This window comes from Myzus persicae, unplaced genomic scaffold (genome assembly GCF_001856785.1).
Source record: "Myzus persicae strain clone G006 unplaced genomic scaffold, MPER_G0061.0, whole genome shotgun sequence".
In the NCBI taxonomy this organism is placed as follows: domain Eukaryota; kingdom Metazoa; phylum Arthropoda; class Insecta; order Hemiptera; family Aphididae; genus Myzus; species Myzus persicae.
This window is the reverse complement of record NW_019101876.1, coordinates 367,205-382,939: the sequence shown is the minus strand read 5'-3', so window position 1 is coordinate 382,939 and position 15,735 is coordinate 367,205. Positions and strand designations below refer to the sequence as shown.

Genomic DNA, 15,735 nt, shown 5'->3' with positions numbered 1-15,735 from the left:
CTTGAGAATGTTTGCAGTGCAGTTTACACACCGAAAACACATTTGTTATTTCCGCGGCGATTCGAAGATTTAATAACACATATTGTGTTTTCTACGCTGTTTTACATAATATAACATAACGCATCGCCGAACAAACTGATGTCGGCCGAGGTCGGTTTTACACACACTGCACATTTGGCAACTGTTAAAACACAACAATAAAACCGCTAAAATGATATATATATATATATATTTACACGCAGCGAAAGAGAGAGTGAGATAGTATCAAGTCATCTCTTATGAAAACAATAAATTATGACGATAATAAGGAATGTATTAAGAAAAGGAGTGAGAGCAAGGAGGTACCATCACCAGGGATGGCATTTTTTTTATTTAAATGTTAAATTGAAAACAATAACAAGCACCAGAAACCATGGTTGTCTAAAATAAAGCAAAGCCAATTTGTGGAAAGTTATGTGGTCATCATATATATCATAACCGTAGGTGGGTTTATACCTAACAGCTAGTTCAGTCAGAAAGTCCAATTATTACCATATAGTGTAACGACGTCGCACATGCATAATACTTCGTCTACATCGTTAATAGGCATATTCACATACGTCGAATAGCTCGGTAAGTGTTCAAAAAGATAAGCAAAAAACCGTTACTCTACGAACGCAGCAGAGGGTGGTACGAGAGACATGTTGGAGCAATGTATTCCTAGCAGGATCCTTCACTTGACGTATTGTCTCGGTGTAACTAAAGATTGACGATATTTTAAAATTGTAGACAAATTTGAAATATTTTCAAACTCTAATACGGTTTTACCCGAAAAGTATCATGCGTGATCATAGTTTCGTCATTACAGAGTCCGGATTTTTGTGGTTTTACATAATATTGTCGTCATCGAAGGTATACAGTTTATGATAGAAAGTAAAAAGGATGACTTTACCGGAAAGAGTTGTCCGTTACAATATTTGAGAATGATTCGGATGTTAAGGAACAGGTATTTAGTTTTCATTATTTAAAAATACTAATTTATTTTAATTTTGAAGTAAAGTTAATATGTACCGTTAGGTAATAAATTGTGATGATGCTTGAAATTTGTATTCTCTAAACTTACTAACAAGTCACTACACCATAATCTTTCGTATCTATTTATTAAAATTGTTTTTTTTTTAATTCGCAAATTTTAAAAAGCCTATTTTGATATTCGTTTGACTATGTTTTCATAAAAAAACTAATATTTCTTGTTTTTAATGAAATACAAATATTTGTAGGTTTTCCAGAGAATAAATTACAAATCGTTTGTATTTTAACAGCATATTAATATTATTTAGAAATACCGATAATGTTGGCAGTGGTGTAGCCAAAATGCCTATACAGAACGCCGTGTCATCATTGAAATACGCTGTGTTGTTTTCATAATAATAATATTATTCTTGTATATTATGTTCCTAAATTATAATTATAATTTTACTACTTTTAATATGCACATTTATAAGGTAAGTAAATAAAATAAAATAAACAGTTATAGGAAATATGTTTTATAATATAAAGTATGTAAAATATAAAGTATCTATCGATACTTAAGACTCGTGTCCGACCAATCCTATAATGTATTACATTTAATAGGTAACGCAACATCCGATATTATACTTAATACGACATGAGATGTATTGATAAAATATGCTTCGACGTATTGAATAATAATAGGAAAAAAATGTTTCATGGGTATTTTTTTTTCAATATCGACTTAAACGCGATTTTGATCTATGTAACGAACTTAAACCTCCGAAGAGCTCGCCTACTTTCCATAGATGATTACATGCGGATGATCTCTTCTCATACGGCCAAAAATGAACTTTTCGGGAGGATTACGTTTCGTTCGAGTTCCAAAAGTGTAACGCGATTTTTCCGCACAATATTATATATATACACCCATATTATCATATAAATGTTTTATTTATTTATATATTCAAATCGTCGGGTAGGATACCTCGACTGATTATACATTGGTACCCGCAGGTATATGTATACCATTATATTATGTAGACACACGGACGAGTATCGAACGTAACCGCTGCAAAAACGTACCATCTTGCGTGGTCTCTGCAGTAGAAATATATATGATAATAATAATAATAATAATATAACATGTAGAAAAATAAACGCACTACAAATGTTCGTCACATTTAAATAACCCCGATCGTAACACACACACACACATAAGTATGTATATACACTTACGTCATATACGTTTAATATATGTACTTACGCGTATTGGTTATATTGTTTTTATCGACGAAAAATGTATTTGGAAATGTATAAATATATTATATTGGACGAGGAGAGCTATCGCATCTCTCGGGAAACCCATTTGTGCGCCATACACTTCGAAAGGATGTTTTCTACGAGTATATATACGACGGCCGTAAAAAAAGTTTACGCCCCCCCCTCTTTAGAAATTCAATTCGATGGTTGAGCATTTATTGTGTATTTCTATACTTTTTACACAGCGAACGATCGGAAAAAACAACAACGCTTTATTCGAGCTCGGGCATATAATATGTAATATAACGAAGTGTGTTTTCGACCGCGACGCAGACATTTTAATCGTTCCGAAATATAATAAAACCAAAATAACTATCACTGCAGTGATAACATGTTATGCGATTTCATATATTGTGTAGAGTATGGAATGGCGTGCTTGCGATTCAATTAACATAATATTTATAAGGAATGAGATTTGTAGTGGTCTCATTTCCCGATAGTACGTTAAAGGGTCGGTCGTAAACCTTAAGAAATTACAAAAACAAAATAGAAAGCCTAACAATTTAATGCATATAGTTACATATACGACGATTTTTATACGTATATATACATATGATTTGAAAATTATTGTAATTCATATTAATAAATTAGCATTTTATGTATAAAAAATTGTCTGATCATAATAAGTAGCAAATGCTGAATAATAAATTTTATTTGAATCCATTACATCTTGGTAAATAAAGTTTAATAACTCAGAAACTATACTCATTTCAATTTTGATTTCAATGCATCAATGTTTAAAAGATATTTTGCTCAACAGTATGGTTCGCATTTGAAAAAAAATACAAAATTGTTGCCATACGACAATCCTTTAACTGCAGAAAATAACCAAAGTATCTGAATAGCATAATGGTCTTAATAATACATACTTAAAATTTCCAAAAATTATAATTTTAATAAACGCATTATGTATCAGGACGACAAAGGAGTGGATATAATTTATTGGTTGGTACTTCAATCTGTAAAATGATTTACATTAAATGATATTGGTGAACAGTTTTTAGATCCAGTTTGTCTCCAACAATACTTTTTTAAAAGACTTTAGCGTAACCGCTTTTGCACCGCATCACAAAAGCTACCCATAGCCCGGTTCAAGTATTCAGTTCGGAGGATATATAATATATTACGATAATTCATATAATATAATAATTTGGACGACACCCAGTGGTCGCGTGTAGGTACATAATACTACATATATCACGATCCGGTATTAATACGAATTATACGCTTAGATTAAGTATAAATCCCTAACCTATAACATAAATTATTATCGGTTCATTGTGTGCGCGTAGTACAATACGATTACATACAACGATATCAATTTGAAATTATTAACAATATGATGACTTCATGTCCCGGTCGAATCAATATTAAGTTCATGATCATAAATCCGTGTGACACTGAGAACTCCACCAGCCTAATTCATTGGTCTTTTTCTTATTAACAAATCAGTTTTGGAAATTCTCTTGTCACATAATATTCTTATGTTTGGTTCAAAGACCGAAAGAAAGTAATAGATTTTTATGTTTGGAAGAGTGATGAATATTCCAAAATCAATATAGGGTTGGTTCATGCAATATACGCACTGTGCATGTAAATGTATGTATGTTCATTATTTTCAGACGTTTTGACTTTTTTGAAAATATTATTTTTACATAAATTAATGTCATCGTACTTCTGAAAAATGTTGCTAGTCTACTCCACTCATTTAAACTTTTCATACGTCATGCTTAAAATATTGTTAACATTATATTTTTCTTTTAATGACATCAGGTAATGTAAAGAGTTTAAACTTTTTGAAATAAATAATAATCTAGGCACCATATTATAATACATGTATATCAGGATATCACCTTGTATAATATAATATCCAGCGTGTCATTACGATATAATATTAGAGCAACAACGTGTCGGATTCCGTTAGAACTCGCAGAACGATCGATATACAACCGTTATTTGACACGATTTATCGGAAATAAAATTCCGAAATAAAAATTTGACGAATTCATCGCGGGATTTCGATCCGGCTTCATGCGCTCGGTTTTCGACGCGATTTTACCGATCGTAATGTTCGGCCCAACGATGAGCACAAACGCACTCCGTCGCATATTGTGTACATTTTGTAATGTACACGCAGGTCGAATTTAAAACGGATACCGTCCGACCGACCTCGCACGGCCGCCATTATACCTAATAATATAGGTACACAATGGAGGTGTGCACTGCACCTACCCACACATACGCATTATATATAATATATATATATATATATGTATTATATCAGTACACTGGCGTCGTCACGCAACGATAATTCCGCGGAGCGCGTGTAATAATTTAACGCGCGAAATTTATGTAAACTTCCCGAAGTTTCCATTACGCCGGCGGCGAGCGGGTTCATTGCGCGAGCGGACCGCGTTTCGTCCGCTCTAATTACATTTTATTCCGATGCGGTACAATATAATGTGTGTATATGTGTGTGTGTGTGTGTGTGTGTGTGTGTGTGTGTGTGTGTGTGAGCGCGCTCGTATGAGTATATACAAACGAGACTGCAGGATACGAACACGTTGACCGGAAATGACATTATAATAATTCGTCGTCGGCGGCGGCGGCGGCGCGGAGTCGCTGAAAAGTTGTTGCATTGTGTCGTCCGGAAGTTTCGATGTAATTGCTTTAAGCTAGACCTCGCACGGGACGCGTACCCATATATACGAGCGTTTATATATGTGTGTAGTATAATACGTGCTGCGCTGCCAATCCCCGATCTTAGACTTCCACCCCACCTCCAACTCGGTTACTGGTATTAGAACGCGGTCGAGAATACCAGCAGCAGCACGCCCTGCCCGTCCGCATGTAGTCGACTTTATATATATATACATACCATGTAATAATAGAATAATTGCGTTATAAACAATTACGAAGACGTCGACTTAGACGTGGTGCTGGTGGTGCGTGCTGTAGCCGTCGGTCTGTCGCGAATGTGATTTTATGGTATAAACGGATATCCGCGGAGTGAGAAGGCAAACGACCGAAGGGGATCGGGCGACTTTTCGATGCTGTACACGGCGATGCAGCTGCGGTGCACAGTAATAATATGATGACAAAAACACTGAATTTAATTTTAGAAACGGCGGCCAATCAAAATAATAACAGTATACGAACCATATCGTCACACACGTCAGGCCGTCCGTATTTTTATATTTCTTTACCAGCGATATCAGACGAGCGAAAACCGTTTTTGGTTTTTCGTGTAACGATAAGATGACAGAAGAATAATATATTTTTATCGCGGCGAATCGTGATTGAGTTCAATAACATTGCACATGACGCGTGATTGAAACACATTGCAAATAATTGAAATTTGACTATAAGAATTTGAAAAATCAATATGTATATGTATATATATGTATATTATGTAATGTACTGTGTTATTATTAATAACCCTTAAAATAATATAATTTAAATGGTTATTATGATTGTAGTCATTGAAAGGCCTAACTGCTGTTAGTCTGTATGCAATGAGCCTAAAAAACAGCAGGCTGTTTGGAAAAATAATAAGTAATTCGCAAACGGACTTCCCCATTGCAAAGACCCTAGTCTATTTGCAAAAAAACTAATTTCCCATACGGCCTACGACATATATATTTTTTTTTTTTTGAGAACTGTCTAGTTTTATTTATTTACACTCAGCCTCTGACCGGTTGATTTAAAAAAAACATTGATTTGCAAATTCTAGAAATTAATTTGCGAAATGTTGGAAAATTTTTGAATCGATCAGATTAACTTCACGCGGAAATGCTGGAAACGCCACTATACTGAATAATGGATTACGTAATTTGTTTCATAGAATATATAATATTATTAGAGCAAATAATGTGTAAACAAATACGATGATGGACGACGATGGAGGACGAGATGTAAGCGTATGCATCAAATTATAATACAATACATATGACGACGTAATAATGACATTATGTACGACTGAATATACATTTTAGAATGTTTCCAAGCACAACGATTCGAAATTGTATCCTCATTATTATATACTATATAGATCACCTATAACGACATTGGTTATAATGACATATTGGTAGGGACGATTTGACATCGAACAACGAAAAATTGGCTTACATTAATATAGTATATAAATGGGTACGATTGAGACGATATTGTAATAATGACATACATTTAAAGAATAATTGATACAAAGTCCAATATTTCATCGGTATACCGACTTATTCATGTGTCGATAAAAGTGAATCGTCATTTCGATAAAGAGAACTCGTTAGTATGTGTCGAAAACTCATATGAATTTCAATTCAGAAGTAAACATTTCTAATTTTGAATAATCAGAATAATCACTGAAATAGACAATGCGTTAGTAACTTAAGGAGGTTTATGTAATAATGAGTTGTCGATGCCGCTAATAATAAAAATATTAGCATCAAAAAATAACTAACATAATTGCATATAATTGTATTGTAAATGTCAATGAACATACATTTATAAATAAGAAAAATTTAAAACATGTACTTAAATGATAAGCTGAACCATAGTAAAATATATTACATTTATAAATTGAATTCAAAATTAATACATTAATAATTTAGTAAATAAAAATAACTAAACATTTTTTAACGTTTGTTTTTTATCATTTTTCGTTTTAATGACTTATTTTAAACGGTCCCTTGATGGTCGTTATTGGTGATGTATATTATAGTGAATATAGAGTAAAAGCTCTAATATATATAAGTAGGTATAGAAATACACCCAAACGGTAATAAAATACGTATTTACAAAAGTCTTACAAATATCCGTGCTCCACATAGCGTACTGGGCGTAATAGTTCACCGAAAGACTTTGTTCTCGTCGGCTAATCAGTATTCGTGCGGGCGGCACCGCAGACAGTAAAAGAGGGTGATGAAATGTAAATTTTTAAGCTCTGCCGACGACGGCGCGATTAACACGAGTTTCTATAATACGGTCGTCGGTATAACGCTTAACGTGTGCTCTCCGACAATGATGATAGCATTATAATAAAGATAATAATATAATATGGTAAACAGGTCGCTGGGCTTTCTCGAGTGAGAGAGAGTGAGATAATGGATGCGTTTCTTCTCTAGACGTTATTTCCTTCGTTTCTGCCGTTTTCGGTAATCGGTCCAGCCGTTTTTTCGTCACGCGCTGCTACCCATTTTCCACTGATGGTCGACAGACTACGGTATGGTTCGACGACACAACAGCCTGACCAGCCGCGTAGCATCCATTTCGTGGCAGGGATGAAAAGTGCTCGGACGCCACCACCGAAATCGTCGGATATCATTTATAATAAGGTTTGTACGTGATCGACGTCGTCGACGACCACTTTGCACGTACGATCGGTTAAATCGTGCTGCTGCTGCTGCTGGTGGTGTGTCCCAATCTGACGACTTTTTCGCTAGTGTACATATTTCCCATGGTTCTATAGTTCGGCCGACTCACAAGGCCCGATCTACATCGATAAATATTTATATCCGTCTCGAGGCACCCGTCGCCGTAACTGTTATTATCGTGGTTGTCGTTATTACGATATGTGTGTGTGTGTGGTGTGTGTGTGTGTGTGTGTGTGTGTTTATATGTGTACACGTTTATAATACATACAAAGCGCAGTTCACTGCGAATAATTTATTGAATAAACGCGCGAGAAATAAATCAGTCGGGAACGCCGGTCGAATACGCAACCACCGTCGGGCAGGAGAATCGATGGGAAATGCGACGCGAGAGGCAAGAGAAAAAAAGTTTACGAGCATTTATATAGATCCACTGTCTATATTATTATTATATGGGTTTATTGCGAGAACACGTGTCTCGTCCGATGCGGAGTATTAGAGTATATAAGTATTTAATATGGGGTGAATCTTTTAAAAGTAACCACTCATTATCTCGATATTTATTAATGGTTTTAAACATTCTATTTTCGTTATTTTTAAGTCAAAGCAAAATCATATTTTTTCGCGATTGAAAATGTCGTGCTGTTTACGGAACGTTTTCTTGTCATTTAATACATAAATACTACGTGGCTTTAAATTACATGACTCTACTAAACGAGAGCCAAAAGAATCAAAATCAATTTCACCGATATTCTATTTTTATATTATGTGCGCGAGTGAAGGCGAACGTGTCTTTTACCAAATACAACTGATGAATTATAAATGTATTTGTTTCTTATATATCTGTACTTAACCGGCCATTTTGGTACTATAATGCACACTACCTCATGTCACAGGATACCCCAATTTGGGTTTTTTCGAGAGTCTGCATGTGTGTAAACGAGACTGGAATTCGTTAAGAAACTAAATGTAAACTGTACCTATATAACTATACAATATATAATATATATGTATATATAAATCCGGATCAATAACACCTCTCTGGCCTCTGACGAACCACGCACGAGTCTCTGTGGGTTCGAGATGATAATATTGAATTATATCATTATTGTTGAAAAGACGGTTTCCGAAATAATCATTTTTGTCGTTCTTGATCAAAGCTTGTGCATATTGTCATAAACTCATGACGTGGAGTAATAGTATACAGTCGTTCCCTCGTGGAATGGAGGGCCGGGACAAATACATTATTTATTAATCATTTAAGTTTGCGTCTGAAAGTGACGAATTAAAAATAAAATTGTGCACTTTTCAATGAAATAACAAAATATAAAACACATCAAAGAGTTGTTTGTTCACATTTCCAATTGAATTTATGTAAACGAAAAACAGTTTTGGTAGGTAAATACGAAATGATGATAACACCTCATTCAAAATTTGGATACAAAATAAAAGAAATCACGGTGTATCGTATATATAATAATATAAAATAATTTTCAATCGAATAAAGTTCTATTTAAAAACACAAACAAACGGTTATAAAACGTAAATAAACTCCGACGATATTACATAACACGATAATATACTATACTTTTATTAATATTATGGTTACAAAGTTGGAAAATCGCAGACGCGACAATAATAACTCTCGATATATACTGCTATATATAGATTTTGTAATTTATTATTATTATTGCGAATCCATAAAAAAAATGATGAAGTACCTATAATAGTATAATATTGTGTATAATAATATATGATGGTACCACGGCACTGGAGTCATGTAATAATATATTATATTTTTTAAGCGATCATCGAAAATAACAAATGGGCAAAAAGCTAGCATTTCTCACACCTTCTCCAAGCTCACTGCAGTGGCCCTTAATTCGTTTTTAGGGGTATTTCATTAAATTGTTTAATACACTTTTTAACTTCTTAAACTTAAAACTTAGCAAGCTTCAGGCGTTTCAGTTCATTTGATTTCGTCAAATTGGCTCCGCTCCGTAGTATACCTATATAACAAATTATATTCTTCACAAATACCAGAAAATTCAAACACTTAATCACCTGTCAATGTCAACAAGTCACTACCTTTCACTTCACCGAAGTGTTCAAAATCACCAAAATTCACTTATTAAACTTTTTTTCACTCACACCATCTTCCAAAATCCTAACAGACGGTTAAAAATATGCTAATCTATGGGCATACTCTAGACAGTCTCTACTCTCTAGGCTTGCTAAATTAACTTGTCGAGTGGTACAACTGGATGGCTTGTCCATCTTTCAAACTACTATATCGTAAATTCTTTATCACCGAATTACTATTATTATCGATTTGTCCAATATAAACTTATTTGGATTTAAACATGCTCAGTGAACAAAAAAACTTTGAAAATGTAATCATTACATCAATATCTCTGCGTAGTACCTACTTATACAGTCAATAAATGCAGCTAAAAATTCATGTATGTGTATTTACTTATAATGTACGTGTTTATTAGTTAAATATTATACTATCGTATCAGAGGCCAATGTGGCGGCATTATAATACTCCTTAGTTTGCGTTTTCCTGATTTATTATGACGTGTGCTTCGAGTATAACCTAATCGGTAATTTTATCGTAATTGATTCGACGTTAGTGAAACGATCGCAAGTCCAGAAGAGACAAACAAATAACGGTATATTTAAACCTCAATAGAATGATGCTTAACGGTAAGCAGTATAATATCGGAGACGACAGTGAATTTCAATAGTATTAAGAGTATTATTGGTATAAAGTCATCCGAAGTAAAATATCGTCTTAACTGGGAATATTTCTATAATTACAAGTTATATGATTGCCTGTTTTCATGTATTTATGCATAATATATGCGATTAAGTAATTTATTTAAAAAGAAAACGATTTTACTACGACAATAACGAATACAATCGAATGAGGACGTTATATTCTCTATATACTTGTAAATGATTGTAGAATCTATAGCTTATACGTAACAAAAAAATAACTGTCTGCGTTTTTCTTATGAATTATGCCTCTAATAAATACGAATCAAATATTATTAAATACATATGGTGATATTTTATATTTTCATTTTAATAAGAATATCGTCAATGTATGAATAATATTTTGATATAAGTCTTTTTCAAGATTAACACATACAGTTGACATTTTTAGTCATATTATATTGCAAAAGAAAAATTGTTCTTTATGAGTATATAAGTATAAGTAAAAAAAACATTAAAAAATCCAATTTTTGTATGATATTTTAAGCATTAATAGTAATGGGTTTTCGTCTAACTAAATATATGTATCTATAAACACATTATATAATATATGCACGTGCATGAAATTCGAAAATAATGATAATATTATTAAAGAAAAAAAAAACTATAGCAGCAATTGAGGAGTACGTTTAGTGAGTTTTATCACGCAAAACTAAAATTATAAAACCAATAGAAACTATAGGAAACATAATATGCGGTAAACAATGTATGTATACTAAGTTCTAAAGTAATTTTCTTGGAACGACCTTCAGATAGAAAATAATTTAGTTTTCCCATATAACACTAATTTTACTATCGAAAAAAACTTAAAATTAACTCAAATATCATTTATACAATTTTTGTATCCAACAATTAATTTAAAGTCAAACAGCAGAAACCACGCTGGTGAAAACTCAATAAAAGCTCATTATTTCATTCAAACAATTTCTACATGTTCATAAGACGAGGATCCATTTTATATTATAGTATACCAAACCATGTTCAGTAGTGCAAATTTTTTACACGCATAAATGCATTATATTATGATAATATTTATAGTCATCGCAGACAAATTTCGTTTCGTAATACATTAGCAGGGCTGTGATTTTGCGGGAAGTTTTCAGAAGATTTAAGTACAGAAAATCTCGCAGACGACTGCTGGCCCGATTAATTATATATATTATACACATTACACACACACACACACACACACACACACGTCACACACACGCACACACACACATATATATATATCACAATAAAATGCATCGCACACACATCCTTTCGAAGCGCGTCAGACCGTAAAACAATAGCGTACCTACCTCTCTTGTGTATATACATATATTGCTTATACTTACGACAAACAGTCGGCGCTGTGAGAAATGAGTATACAAAGAAATAGTACGTACATAGCGAATATGTTTAGCACGTGGCCACCGTTTTGCAAGCTGCACGGACGATCGGGAGCTTTTATTGCACTCTGTACGATACATACTACACCATCGTATGTATAAAAGTTTGTGTGTGTGTTTTTATGGAGGTGAGACATAGTAGTTAACAATAAATCAGGCGCATGCGCAACTATACGAGTTTTTAAGATTTTTTGATTGATGTGCATGCCTTTGGTCTAAAAGTAAAAAAAATCGAATATTACATGAATATCTTATGAAACGAACTTCGAAAATTAATATTCGCCGTTGTACCCAAAACGTTCGAAAAATATGGAAACAAATTATGATGTAAGAAGTAAGACATATATATTATACTAACATAATAAGTAAATTTAAAGATAAATAAGGTGAGGATGGGTTTACAAAAGTATAATATCATACATTTAGACTATAATCTATGTTTTTTGTATAAAGATCTCCATTTTTATCACTTTTAAAAATGTCTTAAAAAATAATCAAAATGTGAGACTTTTGAGAAATCCATTAATAGAAGCTTCACACAATTATATTTATGGGTAGACACCTGGTATATGTATTACCATATTGAAAAATATTATATTCACAGACGCCAGAAGATGACACAAGAAAATATTGGAACTGAATAGCAAAAATAAACCATCTCATATTACAGTGATTAGTATGGAGAGGTTTATCTACTTTTATCCAGGTATCGTGTCATTATAAGATAAAATATAGATTACTGGAATTCCAAGGTTTATATTAATATACATTTTTTAAATTATTTGTGAAAACCAAATTCAAAAATGAAATACATCGTATAATAGATAATTTATATTAGGCATTTTAATTATTTTTCTTATTGTTTAAGCATCAACTACAAGATTATTAGATTTAGTGATTAAACATTTGCGAACTTAGATTATTTAGACATACGAAGTGATTATTACATTAGATTCACATTGCATGAATTAAGTTGCATTGTTATTTAATGCATACTAGGTATTTATTTTGTACATAGCTTTTGAAAATTTTTAAATTATAACCAATATATGATGTTTATTTGTCTATAATAAAATTATAAGATATTTAAAATGTTGTAGTTTTATGTCTAGCGGTTATTTTAGTACAAACTTTCCCAATCTCAAAAGAAAATGTATATTAGGTGAATATACAAAAATGTTGTTTCGAGATAATATTTTATTTCCTAATTCAACAAATGCAAGTTTTTATATCGTTCTATTCAAGCAAGGACTCAATATTTTATATTTCCAACTTCTTTAGTTTTCAATAATTATGTGGATTATCACACCGGACAAGTATCGCCTACAATGGCAGTAATAATATAATATATCTTTATAAAGCCAATCGCGTGTATCATGTTAAACGCATTCCTAAAGTGAAAACACTGTCATAGTAAATGTACCATATATAATATATTATTATTGCAGTATTCAATATTATAATATATTATTACTATGGTTGTCACTGTGGCCAATAAAAGCACAGCTCGATACATAGTAAGCCGGTTGGTAACAATATCGTTTTTTTTTTGGTAACCAATTTAATAATGCGTTAGATTTATGGGATCTCTCATCAAACGGGGTCCTGTGTAATAAATGTACCTACTGTGTGATCACGTTGTAAGCATCAAATATTTCGGGCAGATGAACTTAAATTTGCAATATTTTACCACGCATACTCAGAACATAACAGTACCTACCTATATTAAATTTTATTACACTTTTTCTGCAGTTTCACAACAATGAAAAAATATTTTTGAAGTATACCTGTTATGATTTCAAATTATCAAAGTTACAATTTCAGCAATTAGTATTTTTCACATTTTTTATTTTTGTTCTAGAAATACTTGAAATAAAAAATATTGGTTATCAAAGTTGTTTAAAAAAAAAAATAATGTAGTACAAATACAAACTCAAAAAGCGTAGATCAAATTAAAAATGTTTGCATGCATAGAAAAAAATTTTACCTTCACACATTTTTCAAAAATAAGTTCTAATAAGTATTGAATAATAATTTGATACATAAATTCTAAATATTAAGTTCTTTAAGTAGGTAATGAAAAAAAATTCGAATCAATCCAAAGTCATCTAGCCCGAACACTAAGTGTTATGTGAAATCGAGAAACCTCACTGTATATACAATTAAATGTATGAAAATACAATATTGTGACCATAATAATGATTATTAAGTAAATCAAAATGTAAGAGAGGAAATCGTGTATCATATAAATGTGGTGTGCTAAGATCTTACAAAATATTTTCATAAATTACAAACACATATATTTAAACAAACGGGTACGAGTGCGACCGAATGCGTTTTAATGAATATGCTTCCAAATCTAGTTATGATTAAAAATATTAAATTATGATTACAATTGCAGTTTTTTCTGTTACATTGTATTCTTTGTTTAAACCCACATGTATAGCTCATTAAAGCAATAATTGTTACGAACTCAAAACATTCATTAAAACTTTTCCAAAGAATTATCGGGGACTTTTGATCTTCATCAAAATGTACCAGTATAGAAACTCATTGGAAAGAATGAAAAAAAAAGATAAAATAACTTAAATTTATTGTATTTCATGACATTTTAAGTTTTAAAACTTTGTTTATTTTCCAAATGCTATTTTAATAAATACAACACTGATGTTTAAAAATGCAGTAGACATTGTTGTATAGCTAAATATTGTCTTTAAAAATATTATAGATAATTACTGTAGAATTAATACTGTAAAACGTAATAAGTTTCTATAAAAAAATAATTTAAAAACCCCTATCATACTAGCATAGGCTGCAATAGACAGCACTAGCAGAACAAACAAACATTTTTAATTTTCCTCTGTAATTGAACCACGCATAATGAAATCGTATATTTTATCGAAAGTTATCAGAGATATAAAAACGACATTTTTATTCAGTTAATTACATTCTTTATGAAGAGATGTTTTCCAGGAGTAAATTTGCGTAGGATAAAAATCACTGAAAACGTGGAGTTATAAGGTATGGATCAAGGCGTAAAATGTTGATATACAATAAGACAGACACCTATATCATACATGGGTATACTAGAGGAGAGGTGTATTGTCGATCTATTATAGAAATGTCATCAAGTGAATATTGGAAACAAAAAAACCAACAGCGCCGTTGTGCCTAGAAGTACACAGTACTTCAGATTGCTCCGATCGAACCTTGAAAATGATCTCATATCATCAGTGACCGGCGAACAATACATACTTTGTGATTTTTGAGAGTACTTACAGTATTTGTATCTCCCTCAACTTTAAAATCACAATAAAAAATTACCAATATGCACTTACACCACGAGAATAAATTGTCATCTACCAAAATACTTATTTGTACATTACTATTATTATGATTATATTATTATTATAGAATGTATTCTCGAGATTTGTCGTTATTATTGTAATAGTTTTGAGTAAAAATTAAAAGGGATGGATAGGTACCAATAACGTTACTATGTTTTTTCGCTCGAAATGTTCAAATCGCAAAATAAGTTTTCAAGTCCACCCGCCGACATGAGATAATTCTCCAAGTTTTTACTAACAGACCACTAACACCCTGTACGGTGCATGTATGCACACGGGTATAATACCTAATACATGTATACACTTTGTTGGGTATTTGAAAATCCTCATATACACCTATTTCGCTGTGTACATACTACATATATACCCCATACGCGAATATTCAAGCCACTGAGGGATTTTTTTTATATATTACACGTTTGTCGGACCCGAAATACGTTGGCGAGAGCCACGCGGATTTCGTCGAAAGTTTTCTTATAATAATCGCAGAAGAGGTCAGGCGCGTTCAAGCACTATAAATTGAAAAGTCTTCGCAAA

At 32.1% G+C, this 15,735-nt stretch overlaps 1 protein-coding gene across 1 annotated transcript in view; it reads right to left on the bottom strand.

The window, feature by feature from the left end:
• LOC111030628 (flocculation protein FLO11-like) overlaps positions 1–15,735 on the bottom strand; it is a 180,281-nt gene that overhangs the window by 36,330 nt on the left and 128,216 nt on the right. The gene's annotated exons all lie outside the window — the stretch shown is intronic.